Source organism: Schistocerca serialis, chromosome 2 (genome assembly GCF_023864345.2).
Source record: "Schistocerca serialis cubense isolate TAMUIC-IGC-003099 chromosome 2, iqSchSeri2.2, whole genome shotgun sequence".
NCBI classification, from domain to species: Eukaryota; Metazoa; Arthropoda; class Insecta; order Orthoptera; family Acrididae; genus Schistocerca; species Schistocerca serialis.
In genome coordinates this window covers 919,058,322-919,073,429 of record NC_064639.1, presented here as the reverse complement: position 1 = coordinate 919,073,429, position 15,108 = coordinate 919,058,322, and the positions used below count along the sequence as shown (strand labels likewise).

The 15,108-nt window shown below is 43.6% G+C and overlaps 1 protein-coding gene across 1 annotated transcript in view; it reads left to right on the top strand.

The window, feature by feature from the left end:
• Positions 1-232: 232 nt before the first annotated feature.
• The window catches only part of LOC126458285 (serine protease inhibitor 88Ea-like), a 38,710-nt gene continuing 23,834 nt past the window's right edge, over positions 233-15,108 (top strand). The window contains exon 1 of the mRNA XM_050095221.1: positions 233-379. The gene's annotated coding sequence lies outside the window, so the exon portion shown is untranslated. The remainder of the gene's footprint in view (positions 380-15,108) is intronic.

Genomic DNA, 15,108 nt, shown 5'->3' with positions numbered 1-15,108 from the left:
TCCCGGTGAATTGCAACTTCGCAGGTCTACTGTAGGCGGGAACCCCTTCTTCGCTCAAGAAGATCACGCCGGATGGCCTCCGGCGTGGCTGCGCCGGGCTGGGCGTTCCCCAAGGGCCAAGGAGGCGCGATGAGGCGTTGCCACTGACCGGGAAGTCGGCACTCAGCGCAGGCCTCTCCGCGCGCGCTGATTGGTCGGACTGAGGTGGTGGGGGACGTTACGCAAGCGCTGGGAAGTCCTGCAGCTCTCGCGGCGGCTATGAGCAGCGCCCTCCTGCCGGCGACAGCTAGTCCAGTTCCCTCCTCTGGCAGCGACGCACCGTCTGCAGAGAACATCATCCCACAGCGACGCACCGTCTGCGCAGAACGCAACTCGACAGGTAGGTCGCAGTGACCTAGGTCACGGCGCGCAGTGCGTCTTTCGCTACTCGGTCGTCCTCGCAAGTGTGCGTGTTTATAAGCTGCAGTCTCGCTCGTAGCGAGCTGTTCCTTCGCGTCGCATTCTGTGGTTTACCAACAGCAGTTCGAACCGCGTTGTCGTAAGAGCAGGTACAATGCATCAGCATTTTCGGATCTGTGTAGTATCCGTATTTCTCACTTTAGAAGTAGCAGTTCCGTCATTCACTGTGGGCTATTATATTGTGAACTCGCATTCGTGCTGTAGGTTCTACGGTATAGGACACGTCGTAACAGCTCGATATCTGTCCTTCCACAATACATTGGGGGAAACCAGCAAGAAAAACCAGCACCTCTTTGCCTTCGTACTTTCGCGAAATCTGGAAAGTTAATCCGGTTAATGTGAGCAACCGAACCGATACTCTTCGAGCTCATAGTTGATTCTGTCCATATTGTATTTATTTTCTCTATTTGCCTGTTTAAAGAGCATTTTAACTCGCATGTCCGCGGCACGGTCTGATTAAAAAAAAAAAAAAAAAGCTTTTCGTGAATACAGTGTGTTTCCTTGCCCTGAACACTTCTAACAATTAGTTAATACCCGCTACCAGTTACAATTTATTCGTTGTTTCACAGTTTTCTAATCTCAAGATCGAGCGAGTGCGGCAGTACGCGCATTTCAACTACATGATTGTGACACTGTATGCCAAGCGCATGTGAAAGAACGTGTTAATTCGTTAACGGTCAACGTTAATGCTTTAAGAAGCCACTGCGTGTTATTCGGTATTGAAAGTCCAAGCTAGATACTAATAAATCGTGACCGTAGCGGTTACTGTAATGCCTTTTTGTTAATTTTAGCAAACAGGCACGGTCGAGGAAAAAAACAATGTGGCTGTAGTTGTTTCACTTGTCAAAAAAGTTTTCTTTGTACTCTTTTCCATAAATTTGTTCTTACGTGCTGCTTTTTCTAGGCTACACGATAAGTTTTCTGTAACGCTCATTACATATTCGTTTTGTATTTGATCTGTCCAGCAGATCGTGAAATTTGAACTTATAACCATAAAATATTTTGGGGATTATTGTCCATTTTGTAAGTAAATCTATTTCATTGGAATTCCTCTTGTGTTCCTGTCAGTACGTAGTCGTTTCTTTGTGCGTTATCAATTAAACACCAATATCTCATTTCCAAACTGTTTGCTTACGATACGTTTCGGAAACTTAAGTTTCTTCGTCATAAATCACATTCGATCTGTTGTTGACCTGCATGGCCCCTGCATTTGATATCTCGATTGGATTACTGAGAGATGTTCCACAGCTATCAACAGAAAACTACGTTGGACCCATAACAAAAAAAGTGAGAGTCAGCAGTTGTTAGCACCAGCGTCAAACTGTCATGATGCTTTCTGCAAGTCCTTCGGCCTACATGTGCTGAGAAGACTTTCGACTCATTCGTCAGCAAGTGTGACATTCCTTTCAAAGAACTGTTCCCCAGCGGCTGCAGTGTAGGCCGCTAGTGCTGTCGAAACGTTGGAAAGTTTGACGAGTGTGTCCGGAGAACCGGAAGCACGCCAGCAGCATGCCATTAGCTGGGCGCGAACGTATCAATGGTTTCATAATGTGGGGACACAGCCTCTTCAGAAAATACTTATCTTCTGCGTCATTGCATTCTGTGCACGAGTGGCCCCAAATGAAATAACAGTCCGGCCATTATCCGTTTCGTGCGCACGGAAATTACTCTGCTCCGGTTCACCCACAAAGCTGCATCGTGCAAGATGTCCTTTGATTTCTCGGGAAAAGATGAGAGTATTTAATTAAAATTTTGATCTACGGTATACACGGAGATCGGCATGGTTTGTCCAGTGAATGTCGTGTAAAACTCAGATGTTTTATAATTCTGTTTAGCTAGTATTCCTGGGCCGTGTTCCTTGCACATTTTGAGTAACAATCTTTCCATCTACAGCCTTACTATACAAACCATTATGAAGTTTATGGCAGAGCTTATTTCCCGTTGTACCACATATTTGGGTTTCTTCTTGCATATCACAGCGAATAATAGTATGCCTAATAAAGCACTCATGTGTTCGAATCAGAATCAGACTTACGGTAATTGTTCTGGAGCGCGGGAAGAATGCCTCGCAATAATGCTAGTTACGTAGTGCAGTTTCCATGTATCCTAACTATTTGTAGATGGAGGCCTTCTGCTCGCTTCGCTCAGTACCAAGATTGTGTGATCATGTCTTAGTGTAATACTGTACACTCTTAACAGATAAGTGTGTACAGAAAGGCCGTATTATGTCGCAAGAGGACTCAGATCTTGTTTTATTTTTTTTAACGCAAAGCGGCCCGGATCACGCTTTAGGTAATGGTTTCGGCCGAAGTAGACCATCTTCACGTTTGAGAATTAAAAACACTGAAAAAAAGTCGAAAGTTTTGTCAAATGATTTAGCATAAGGTAAGAAATGAGATCGATTCGAGAAACATTTGACGGCATCTCAGTTGCTGTATATAAGTTTGGGCATCATTCATGTCACAAAACATTTGACCTTTTGTTTCAGTATTTTTGAAAGCGCGAAATACATTCGAATATCGATCAGTATTCTATTATTATTAAGCATGTAATAATCAAGAAGCATAGAGGTTCCGATTTATGGTGTCATTTGATATTTTTTGACATTTTATTTAAACATTGCTGTTCGTGAATATTTCAGTTTTCGCTCGAATCATAAACCTCATTTATGCAAAGCCAGACCTCAACGCTGGTAAATGTGATTCCCCGTTTCCCATTGATTTTTTTTAGCTGTGAAAATTTGGACTAAAATCCATTGCGTAATTTCTGATTGTTTTGCTTTCACTTCGCTGTTGTAATTGCTGTAATTTAATGCTACATATGACGAGGGCGTAGTTCTGCCGAAATGGATCGTAACAGCTGCATAAAACGTGATCTCTTCTGCTTCGTTCATAAAGCAAGTAATGGTCCAGCTTGAATGCCTGAGGTTTTGACTAACTCAGCAAGCGAAGGTCGTTAAATTTTACATGTAGCGAAGCGTAGTACTTGACGTTTTTCTGCAGTCAAGGTCAGCTCCCAGGGAAAACCAGTTGCTCTCTGCGGAATGGACTGAGCGCGTGTCTCTCGGCTGCTACATGAGTTACCGTACGTAAATTATCTCCGAAAGTGGAAATGTGATTTGTGTGTGTTGTAAATCCCTGGTTATCAGAGAGGCTTAATGTTCCGTCGACTATGGGGCTCTCACTGCTAATGAGAGGAGGGGGAGGGGGGGAGGGCGGAGAAAGGGGGGAGGGATCAATGATGCTCGAACAGCTAATTGAAACTTGAAAGCTGTGTGTTCGGTCCGACTCCTTCTGATTCAGAGTGTCTGTTATCATATGACCACAGTTGTGTATTGCTCCGGTTTCGATCTTGGTTATTTCTTGGAAAAAAGGAGGGGATGCGTTAGTTTTTTGCACGATTCACGAAAGTATTTGTGTACATATTTTCCATATGCAGAGAGAAAACATGCCATATGGACAGCTTCGTTACATTGTTTTCGCAGGATAGGCTGAAATTTGTATTATATTTAATGCGAGATATGTAAGTTGCATAATATGCATGTGTTACGTGATGGGAATGGTATGATGGATTGTTTCCGCTGAGCAGTGGAAAGCTACTTGGGCACCTGCTGTGTGGGTAGAGACGTTTATACTGTCTTTTCTTTCTCCTTCCAAGTCTCTACCTTTCCTTCGCCAAGGCCGTGGGCGGATCCTTCAACATCTTCACGCGTCTCAAGGGGCCCTAGAAGTCGAAGGTACATTGAATTAACAATCGTCCTTCCTTGTTTACATTCTTGTCTACTGGTTGCTGAAGTTTGATCCAAGTTTGTCGTAGCGATTAATATGCGAGTGATACGTAGGTGCCTGCAAATTGTTCGTTCAACGAGTGTTCGCTGAAATCAGGGTCTTGGACTATTTGAATATAGACATTTGCACGCAATATTTCTACGAATTTGAACAAATACCTCAGTTAAATTGTTACGTTACTATATCGTTATGGCAATAGGAGAGTAGTTCAATAAATAACGGCCCACAATTTTTTTCTCAGAACATACTTATTCTTAAGAGTTTGAATTTGATGACAATATCAGTCAACATTTTTTTTTACATGTACTATTTTTCTACATAGTCTCCATCGCGTTCCATGGCCATGCGTCATCGTTGCCGTCTGTCGGAATTGTTCGGAACTTTGCACATCCAGAAAAACGTCAAATTTGGAGCACCTAAAAGGACACTGCCATTTATCTGTTTAAAACAGGGCATTATTTATTCAAGAGAAGATGACGTCTTTAGGGACGTAGTACAAGGACGGAACATACCAGGGATGGGGAAAGAAGTCTGATCATGTCCTTTCAAACGAACCATCCCGGCATTCGCCGGAAGCCACTTAGGAAAATAACGGAAAACCTAAATCTGGATGACCGAACGCGGATTTGATGAACCGTCGGCCTCTCGAATGCGAGTCCAGTGTGCTAACTACTGCGCCACCTCCTCGATATTTATTGAGCGACCCTTGTAAAAACCCAATGCGTTTCAAGATTTGCCCTCATTATCAGGTGCACAGAATACAGAACTATTACATATGCTCTAAAAGTAAAGCTGAAGCTTGACCCATGCATTGTTGTATAGCGCCCTTAAATAGGTTGAGGAAATATAATTCTGTGTGCCAAACGCCTGATAAGGTCTCATTGAAAGCGCTCAGCATTTCAGTGGAAACATGTACGTCCTGTCAGTTCTATGCAAGCTGCCATACGTGTGGGGCTCAGGTCACATGGTGTAGCACAATTTATTGTTGTGGAACAATATCTCATTTCAAAAGACTAGTTGCAGTTTGAGACCAAATCAACTACTGTTTTTAAACAGTGGCACTGTCCACCGTCCAGACTGAATAAGATACATTTCTCCACCTTTACATACCATTTGCCGGTGATGCGCGAAAGACCGGTTGTCGATATCCCCAAGTATATGCAAGAATTTCTCTGATTTTTGCTTTGTGGCCGTATGTTGCACGAAGTGACACGTTTCTTGAATAATTGTTAAGTGGGCCTTTGGAATTTTGTGGCTAAGCCTTTTCAAGAAGCAGCAGCTCCTTACTTGTGACATATTCCCACTGGAGATTGTTGAGTATCGGCATTGTAATGTGTGACCGTAATTGGTACATGACCATTGAATTGATTTAACGCATTCACGCTAAGCCTTCCTTGCACGCACTGGCTAATCATCCCCGTTCACTAACACGAAACGTATGTCATACTACACTACTGGCCATGAAAATTGCTACACCAAGAAGAAATGCAGATGATAAACGGGTATTCATTGGACAAATATATTGTACTAGAACTGACATGTGATTACATTTTCACGCAGTTTGGGTGCATAGATCCGGAGAAATCAGTACCCAGAACAACCACCTCTGGCCATGCAGCTTCCACATGATACCACCCTTCATCAAGAGTACTGACTGGCGTATTGTGACGAGCCAGTTGCTCGGCCACCATTGAGCAGAGGATTTCAATTGGTGAGAGATCTGGAGAATGTGCTGGCCAGGGCCGCAGTCGAACATTTTCTGTATCCAGAAAGGCCCGTACAGGACCTGCAACATGCGGTCGTGCATTATCCCGCTGAAATGTAGGGTTTCGCAGGGATCGAATGAAGGGTAGAGCCACGGGTCGTAACACATCTGAAATGTAACGTCCACTGTTCAAAGTGCCGTCAGTGCGAACAAGAGATGAACGAAACATGTAACCAGTGGCAACCCATACCATCACGCCGGGTGATACGCCAGTATGGCGATGACGAATAGACGCTTCCAATGTGCGTTCACCGCGATGTCGCCAAACACGGATGCGTCCATCATGATGCTGTAAACAGAACCTGGATTTATCCGAAAAAATGACGTTTTGCCATTCGTGCACCCAGGTTCGTCGTTGAGTACACCATCGCAGGCGTTCCTGTCTGTGATGCAGCGTCAAGGGTAACCGCAGCCATGGTCTCCGAGCTGATAGTCCATGCTGCTGCAAACTCATAGTTGTTGTCTTGCAAACGTCCCCATCTGTTGACTCAGGAATCGAGACGTGGCTGCACGATCCGTTACAGACATTCGGATAAGATGCCTGTCATGTCGACTGCTAGTGATACGAGGCCCTTGGGATCCAGCACGGCGTTCCGTATTACCCTCCGGATCCTACCGATTCCATATTCTGCTAACAGTCATTGGATCTCGACCAACGCGAGCAGCAATGTCGCGATACGATAAACCGCAATCGCGATAGGCTACAATCCGGCCTTTATCAAAGTCGGAAACGTGATGGTACGCATTTCTCCTCCTTACACGAGGCATCACAACAACGTTTCACCAGGCAACGCCGGTCAACTGCTGTTTGTGTTTGAGAAATCGGTTGGAAACTTTCCTCATGTCAGCACGTTGTAGGTGACGCCACCGGCGCCAACCTTGTATGAATGCTCAGAAAAGTTAATCATTTGCATATCACAGCATCTTCTTCCTGTCGGTTGAATTTCGCGTCTGTAGCACGTCATCTTCGTGGCGTAGCAATTTTAATAGCCAGTAATGTATGTTACGTTGTTCTGAACTTCGGTCACCACGAACTGTCCAAGTGACCTATTTCTGTGGTAGGAGGAAAGCAAAGGCGATTACACGCACCAAATAATGTTCTTTTGTGCAGGAGATGCGGTACTCTTCGGACTGGTGGTGTCTCACTGTTTTTGACTTCGATCAACATAACGTCGGGCCTCCCGGCCACTAATGCCATACAATAATGTAATTTGTTGAGGATAGTAATGTTTAATTATGGAAATTCAGTTCTGCACAATATGCAGCCAGCTTTTCATTTTTATATCCAAACAAATTTCAGCACATTTGTGCCATCAACATTGTGTTCTTTTATTCAGGTCTTCTTATGTAGAGTGCTAGGTCTTGTAGTACCATTATTGAATTATATAGCTCGCGATAGTTACTTTGTTTTACGTTTTCTCAACTGCTTACTCATCTGTTGTAGGAATACACACGCAGAAATCCAGTAAATGTTTTTGAAGAGCCATACTCGCATGTAATAACGTCAAACTTACACAAAATAAGTTGTTTTTGCTGTGTGTTTGGTCCATGTTGCTATTCAGCTGTTTCCACCGAAACCCAAGCACACTGCAGCAAAAAAATCAAAAAAAGTATTGTGAGCTTCGAAGTTGCAACGTGCAAATGTGGTCCTTAAAAAAGAAAATTACCAGGGTTCCGTGAGTATTCCTACAAGACCTTACTATGCCAAGCTATACGGGACGTCCCAAGAGGAATGGACAGTATTTAGGGATATGACAGGAACAATAACTCGAAGGCAAGAAAATCTACTTAAACCTGGACTCTAAAACGCACGCCTCAAGAGCATTGGGCACTTTTTCAGCTTCTATACTGTCAAACAAATCTCTTCTACTGCAAGCTCTTTGCTTTCCATATTTTGGGAGGTGGTAGTATGGGCCAAAACTGGAAAAAATTGTCTAGTAAACATGAGCTGTAAGATGCATACTTTAAGTGGACACTTTTTCAGCAGAAGAGATGTTTCACATTAGTGAAGATGAACAAGTGCTCAAAGCTCTTAAGAAGTGCACTTTACAGCTAATGTTCATTGGACATTTTCTCTTGCTTTGATCCATGGTATCACCTCTTCCATGCTTACCATCCTTTTTTGCTTCGAAAGATCGTTCCTGTCGTATCCCTGAATATTGACCTCTCCTCCTGGGACACCCTGTACTGCAATAAAAAAATGGTTCTAGCACCCGAGATTCACAATAATAACTGAATAAAAGTGCCGGTAACCAGTTATGATATGCTTAAACAGGTTTGGACATAAAAATGAATACTTGTTTGCATAATAGGACATGAATCCCCATCTTGAAATCTACAAACACAGTCGCTGCTACCGCTTCAAAAACAAAGGATAGTGTGTAATGTTTAAGTCAGTCATTACTTTAAGCAGTTAAGTTGCTGACTCTCAATAATTCAGGTATCGTCAGATGCGAATAAAATTATCGCTTGGCGGTCCGATACGCTATCTGGAATCAGCTACTTGCATCGAAAGGTCGCTGTGAATCCAAACCGGTTTGCCAGAAGCGATATTACGTCGATGTATGGGACGCGATGCTACCAAGGACACGTGCGGTAGGCTCACCGAAGTTCGCCGGGGAGAATCTGCAGGGTATACGGCGACGCTGACCAGGCGGCCTTAGAGCACCTGCCTGCCATCTGGCGGCCGCGCTAAGGAAACTTCTGGTCGCGCCTGGCACGTGCTGGAACTCTGGCATTCGCGAGGTGCACCACGTGAATTTCCACTGAGCTTTCTGTAGTGCGACAAAAAATGAATTTAGACAACACTGCGCCGTTGTTTAATCAGCTCGCGTCGCTACTGAATAATGTTTGGCTGGATAGTCGTAATCGGTAGACGTACGTCTCCAGTTGATAAAAGTGGACTTACAAGCCCCTTTGACGGGGGCCGTATTGTTCCTGTACTGAGACGCGCTTGTCACGAGTGGCCGTTTGCGTTTATACGTCTGCACCAAAATTGTTTCGCAGTCTGACACGCCACCAAGACAGTGAGGTCATCACGCAACGCCCATTTGACAAAAGTCTGATCATAGTAACAGAATTAAAAAGAGGAATTTACAATAGTAATAGAATTTATTGACGAAGAGAAGAATCGTAGCAGAAAGTCGTATGGTAAACTTTCCACACTGCACAGAACTGGAAGAATAGGAAGTGTCCAGACATTTCAGTACATTTGTTTACCGAGCAAATAAAATAGTATATTAAATAATATTTAGATGGCAGTACAAATCACATCGCCTCTTTACTGTATTTAGGCATAGTGTAGACCATTTCTTTTTTCAGATATTGCAAGAACACAATAACCTTTTTTTTTCAGAAGTGGCGAGAAATGTCTAACTTCTGATGCTAGCAGATGCATGCCCAACCGTCAGCACTGTTTTAGAACTCCACACTCGGCACAATCAATCGATCATTGAGGTTACTGAACCGACCGCGAGGTGATTGGCGGCTGATTTACATGCTGGCATGTGACACTCTCCCATCACGTGTAAAATAAGCTGAAAATGGACACCAGGGACAATATATGTCGCATCAGTTTCTATATCACTGCAAACTTGACGCCCAGCGCTGCCAAAAGTCTGTGGTTCAGATTTGTCTTCTTTTAACTTTCTGATGTACCACACCCGTTTTCTATAGTTAGTGGGTTGTCGATCCCGTAGTCTCGTTCTGCAAGGCAGTCTAATTGTTAATGTCCGCGAAAGGCAAAGGTCCCGAGTTCGAGTCTCGGTCGGGCACACAGTTTTAATCTGCCAGGAAGTTTCATATCAGCGCACACTCCGCTGCAGAGTGAAAATCTCATTCTGGAAACATCCCCCAGGCTGTGGCTAAGCCATGTCTCCGCAATATCCTTTCTTTCAGGAGTGCTAGTTCTGCAAGGTTCGCAGGAGAGCTTCTGTAAAGTTTGGAAGGTAGGAGACGAGGTACTGACAGAAGTAAAGCTGTGAGTACCGGGCGTGAGTCGTGCTTCGGTAGCTCTGTTGGTAGAGCACTTGCCCGCGAAAGGCAAAGGTCCCGAGTTCGAGTCTCGGTCGGGCACACAGTTTTAATCTGCCAGGAAGTTTCATAATTGTTAATGGTTTTCCACGGTCCGCATTTCTCGCCAGTTTCAATCATACCAGCAGTTTCGCTTCGTATTTCGTCTGCACTTATCAAGGTTGTGCACTTTAGGAAATGATTAGGCCAGGGTCGGCCAAACGCTGCACAGTGTTCAGACGTGCGGAAGTGCTGCACATGTGCGCACGTGTGCGACAGCGACATCTGTTATTAGACATGTGTCCTAAATGAACGGCGGCGGCTCCACTTCCCTGTTTATATGGTACACGCAAGAGCTTGTTTGTGAAAGATTTTTCTCGGTGATGAAAATGAATAAATCAAGGTTTCGATCAAGCATAAGTGATGAAAATCTTCGCAACTGCTTGCGTTTGTCAATGAGCCGTGCTTTTGCGCCCGATTTTAACTATATCATTTCTCATGACCAGTGGGAAACGTGTTTGGATTTATTCCTTTCATAATTAAAAATTATTGTTTACTAATTGTGCATTATTGCCTCATTCTGCTTCATGTTACATTATTATCAGGAAAATTGGTCATTAAACCGATTGTTCCAATGTATACTTACATTTAGGGGTTTTTATAAATGTGTGAAGGGCTACGCTCAGCTGAAGTCGATAAAACAGAACATTCATCTAATTGTCGGTTATTATGCAGATTTCAGACGGAACTGATGAAAGATATAGCAACAATGATATTGAAATAACAGGTGATCATAGAGAGGTCTGCGGTTATCATTCTGTTCAGAGGTCAGTGAGACAAATTATGTGCGTATAACTGAGGGCACCGAGAATTAGCTATTGGAAACCTTGCATTAGTTTAATGTTATTTGAAATCATAAGGTTCGTTGGAAGTCGCTGAGTGCTCCCTTTCTTAAATACTAGATCAAAAACATTACGCGTATTTAAGTGCCGTCAGTCAAGCTGCCTTAATAAAAACCCACGGTTGTTAACTGTATTGCTTGTCTTACTCTGTTAAACTGTTAACATAAAAGTTGACGTCTCAATGAGCAGACTGTGACAGTATTTTAAATGTTTAATACGCGAAATACCTTCCCATGGTTGGCTTGCAAGCTGTGGAAAGAGCACTAGAATTCGCCGTTACAGAGTATCCCAACAAGTGGATAAAGCGACATCTGTGCGTAGAAACATGCACTACATGAACGCTGACGGCTGCGGCGTGCACGCTGTGACCCGGAAGTTGCACATGTGCAGGAGCACCGCACGCGTGCAGAATTTCTGGCCGGCCCTGGATTAGGCTATTCGCTTAATGAAGCGCATCCCTAGTCCGGCAGATCATACAGATGCCTGCGGGCCGATTACGTAAGCTGAGTTGTAATTCAGTTAAAGCTAATGGAAGGCTTCGATTTATTGGAAAGATACTGGAAAACTGCAGTTCATATACGAAATACGTAGCTTGCAAAATTCTTGTATGGAATCAAGATTGGCTTGCCTTCATTAATGGTGCACGAGTAGTTCACCTACGTACTATTGTTGTCTATTGCATGTGCTCCACGTTTTACGTTTCAGTTCTTACAAAATAGCTATTAAAAATTCACAATCACGAATTTTGAGGAATACCTGTACGGCGCTAGGAGAAATTATTTTATAGTTCGTAGCCCGATTTAAAAACATGGTGCTTTAAAAATTCATTTTTATTTCTATAATTTTTCTTTTTCGGTGACACTGAAGAGTGTGTTAAGCGCACTTGTACGTGTTTCAAGAGTTTCCCTTGTATCTTTTTTTTTTTTTTAATATCTGTTGGCTGCAGGGTGGAACAGCAACCGAAGTGACTACGTGGCGTTAATATGGTGCATTACAGTCTGCTGTAAGATCTTTTGTGTCAGTTTCAGTAATGCGGACTGGAGATCACGTAAATAATCGTCCTTTTCAATAGGTGTGCTAAGGATAGTAGTGTTTTTAACGATGAACATCACAACTTCTGCAGTGCAGAACCAAATGTTCACATGTTTCTGGTTCTTTGCGAAAATTATGATTAGTTTTCTGATCATAGTTTTCACGTAAAGTTACAGCCCAATATGCCATTATTGAACATGACGAACAAATTGCAGAACTGCAAAAAATCTCGGTTCTGCGCACATTGCCACACCGCCTTGAATCTTTTCAGTAACGTACATTCTCTGCTGTGTAGCAGTCTTGCAGCCTCTTAGCGTCTCTGAAGGTACCCTGCACATAAGGGTTGCTTTAGTACATGGTTATTGCTTTTTTTCAATGACTGAAGCGATTTCACATATTTACTGTAGCTACATTATATGACATATTATCACACAGCTTTGCACACCCATAGAAAAACTCTAAAAGTTGTATTTGACATATTACAAGTGCTCAATATGTGGCGCCCAATATTTCTGCAGATATCAGGTTCTTCACACGTTCGGCGCAGCATGTCCGTATCAATCTGTTCAAAACTATAAGCTCGCAGTTCTGGTACGTTTGTTGGTAGAGGAGGTGTAAACACTGAATCTTTCGTATAACCCTACACGAAAGACCACATCGGGTTAGGTCGGGAGAGTGTGGAAGCCATGACGTAAATTGCTGCTCATCAGCTCCCAGCGGTTTCCAATTTCCTGTTTGAGAATTCACGAACATCATGATAGAAGTGGGGTGGATCTCTATACTGTTGGTAAATGCAATCCACACGGTGGGTCTCCAGTTGTGGCACTAGCCAATTTTCCAGCATGTCCAGATACACGGTCATTTCACTGAAGAAAAAGGGGTTGTCAACTTTAACGCATAATTTTTGGTGAATTTCGAATGTGCTGCACGGTAGCGTGGGGATTCTCTGTCCACAGATTTGCACATTGTGCCTGTTCACTGTATCATTCAGAAAAAAATTGTTGCTTCATCACCGAATATGTGTTTCTCACGAAACCCATCTCCTCTTCCATAAGCTGTTGCAATTGTGTCGAAAATTCAAAGTGTCTGACTTTGGTTCAATTGGCTATGAGCACTATGGAACTTAACATCTGAGGTCATCAGTCCCCTAGAACTTAGAACTACTTAAACCTAACTAACCTAAGGACATCACACACATCCATGCCCGAGGCAGGATTCGAACCTGCGGTCCCGAACTGAAGCGCCTAGAACCGCTCGGCCACACCGGCCGGCTGTCTGATTTTATCATCGGGAGCCAGGACTTGTAGCAATAATTGTAAGCAGCAGGGCTTCGGCTTCAGTCGTTTCCTGAAGTCCTTGCAAAAAGTCAGTTGTATGTTAAGCTCTCTGCTTGCTCTGTTCATCGACTTCTGTGGACTACGTGCGAAACTCGCACCCACCTGCGGTCAACCATTAGTTTTTGCATGTTAAGCTCTCTGCTTGCCCTGTTCATCGACTTCTGTGGACTACGTGCGAAATTCGCCCCCACCCGCGGTCAACCGTTTGTTCACTCACTGCAGGCCGACCCGTTGATTTCTCCTTGCCAGGCATCTTGAACTTTAAGCTCTGCATGCTATCGCCGAATAGAGTTGGCAGTGTGTGGATCTTGTCGAACTTCGCTCTGAAGCGTCGATGCACTGTTAGCGGCAGACTGATGGGAATGCGTTTCAAGCACAACGTACGCTTTCTCTGCGCCTGTCGCCATGTTGCCAAACTGGACACTGCTGCGCTCTCGTGACAGAAATCTGAAATTCGGCTGCAACAATACAAATATTTTTTGAGTTTTTCTATATGAGTGTTGAGTTTTGAGGCAGTATGTCAACTATACAACTATAATGAATTTATGAAATCGCTTCGATATATCTACACGTGTGTGGTGACGCATAAAGCGGCGCTTCTCTTTATGACAATTGCCGGTCGCTTCCGCGTTGCTGAATAGCGCGTGCGTGAGTCAGTCATGAACCAACTCTGCTCACAATGCAACTGAGGGTGCGCCTACTCGGAATTCTGCACAAATAGTGGCGTGAAAAACAAACGCTGTTTGACTCACGCGTCACTGTCTTTTTTACGGCTCCTTTCCTGATATGCGAGGCAGGGTAAGAAGCATAGCACGTACGAGGTCTGGCGTAAAACTGTTTAATATCACGGGGTGTTATTCCCAGTGTTTGTTTCTCGTACGTACACCGTGAATACCACGCTAATGGGGCTTCGCAATTTGACTCAAGACATTTTCCTGGAAATTTTTACGGTGTTTCGCAGAGAATTACTTCTCATTCGTATGATGAGCTTTTCTGTTTACTGTTTTCCGCTTGAGTTCCATCGAAACCAAATTTTCGAAGGCGTGTTGAATCATGGCGTTGTAAGGTAAACTAGTCCTTTCAAACTGCATTTCAAGGTTCGTTTTTTTAATGTTTTGATAGACATGAAACATTGATCACTTTTTTCTTTTGAACGTTGGAACAATTAAAAATGTGTTTTCCTTACCTCTAACTTGTTCTCGAAATGAAACTTTATTTGTTGCAGAGTTCAAATTTGGCGCAATCCACTACATGTCTGGTGACTAAGCCCCGTGAGCATTCAACTGCTGAAATCCGAAACTTATTTTTATTCACATCTCACTGGCTCCCTTTAGAGCTCTGAAAATGTGCAGTTTTATGTCTGTGTTGTTGGTAATACGCTGGAAGCAATCGTAGATAGTATAGCTAACAGCCATGTCTTGAATGAATAATCACGTTAGTAGGAAAGGTTCAGACGATTTGATTTACGTGATGATCAATTAAAACGAGTTCGATAGCTCGGGATTCTAACCAGTAAACCATCTGTTGCGGCAGATTTATCGGTCTTAAAGCATTCAAACTAAACTCGCTAGTAACATGTGCTCGTACAGTGACTTTGACACTTATATGCAGTTTGATAATGCCGGATTGACATGTAAGTATTATCGGAAGACGAAATGTGTGGTCATTTACAGGAAATTAAAATTCATTCCCATGTCGGGAATCGAACTCGGGCTTGCTGGGGAAAACCAGCTGTCCTAGCCACTTTTTTGACCCGAGAGAAGGGTTGGGGGCAAAGAAGGCAGGGGACGTCTTCCCTTGCCGCTCTCCCAGAG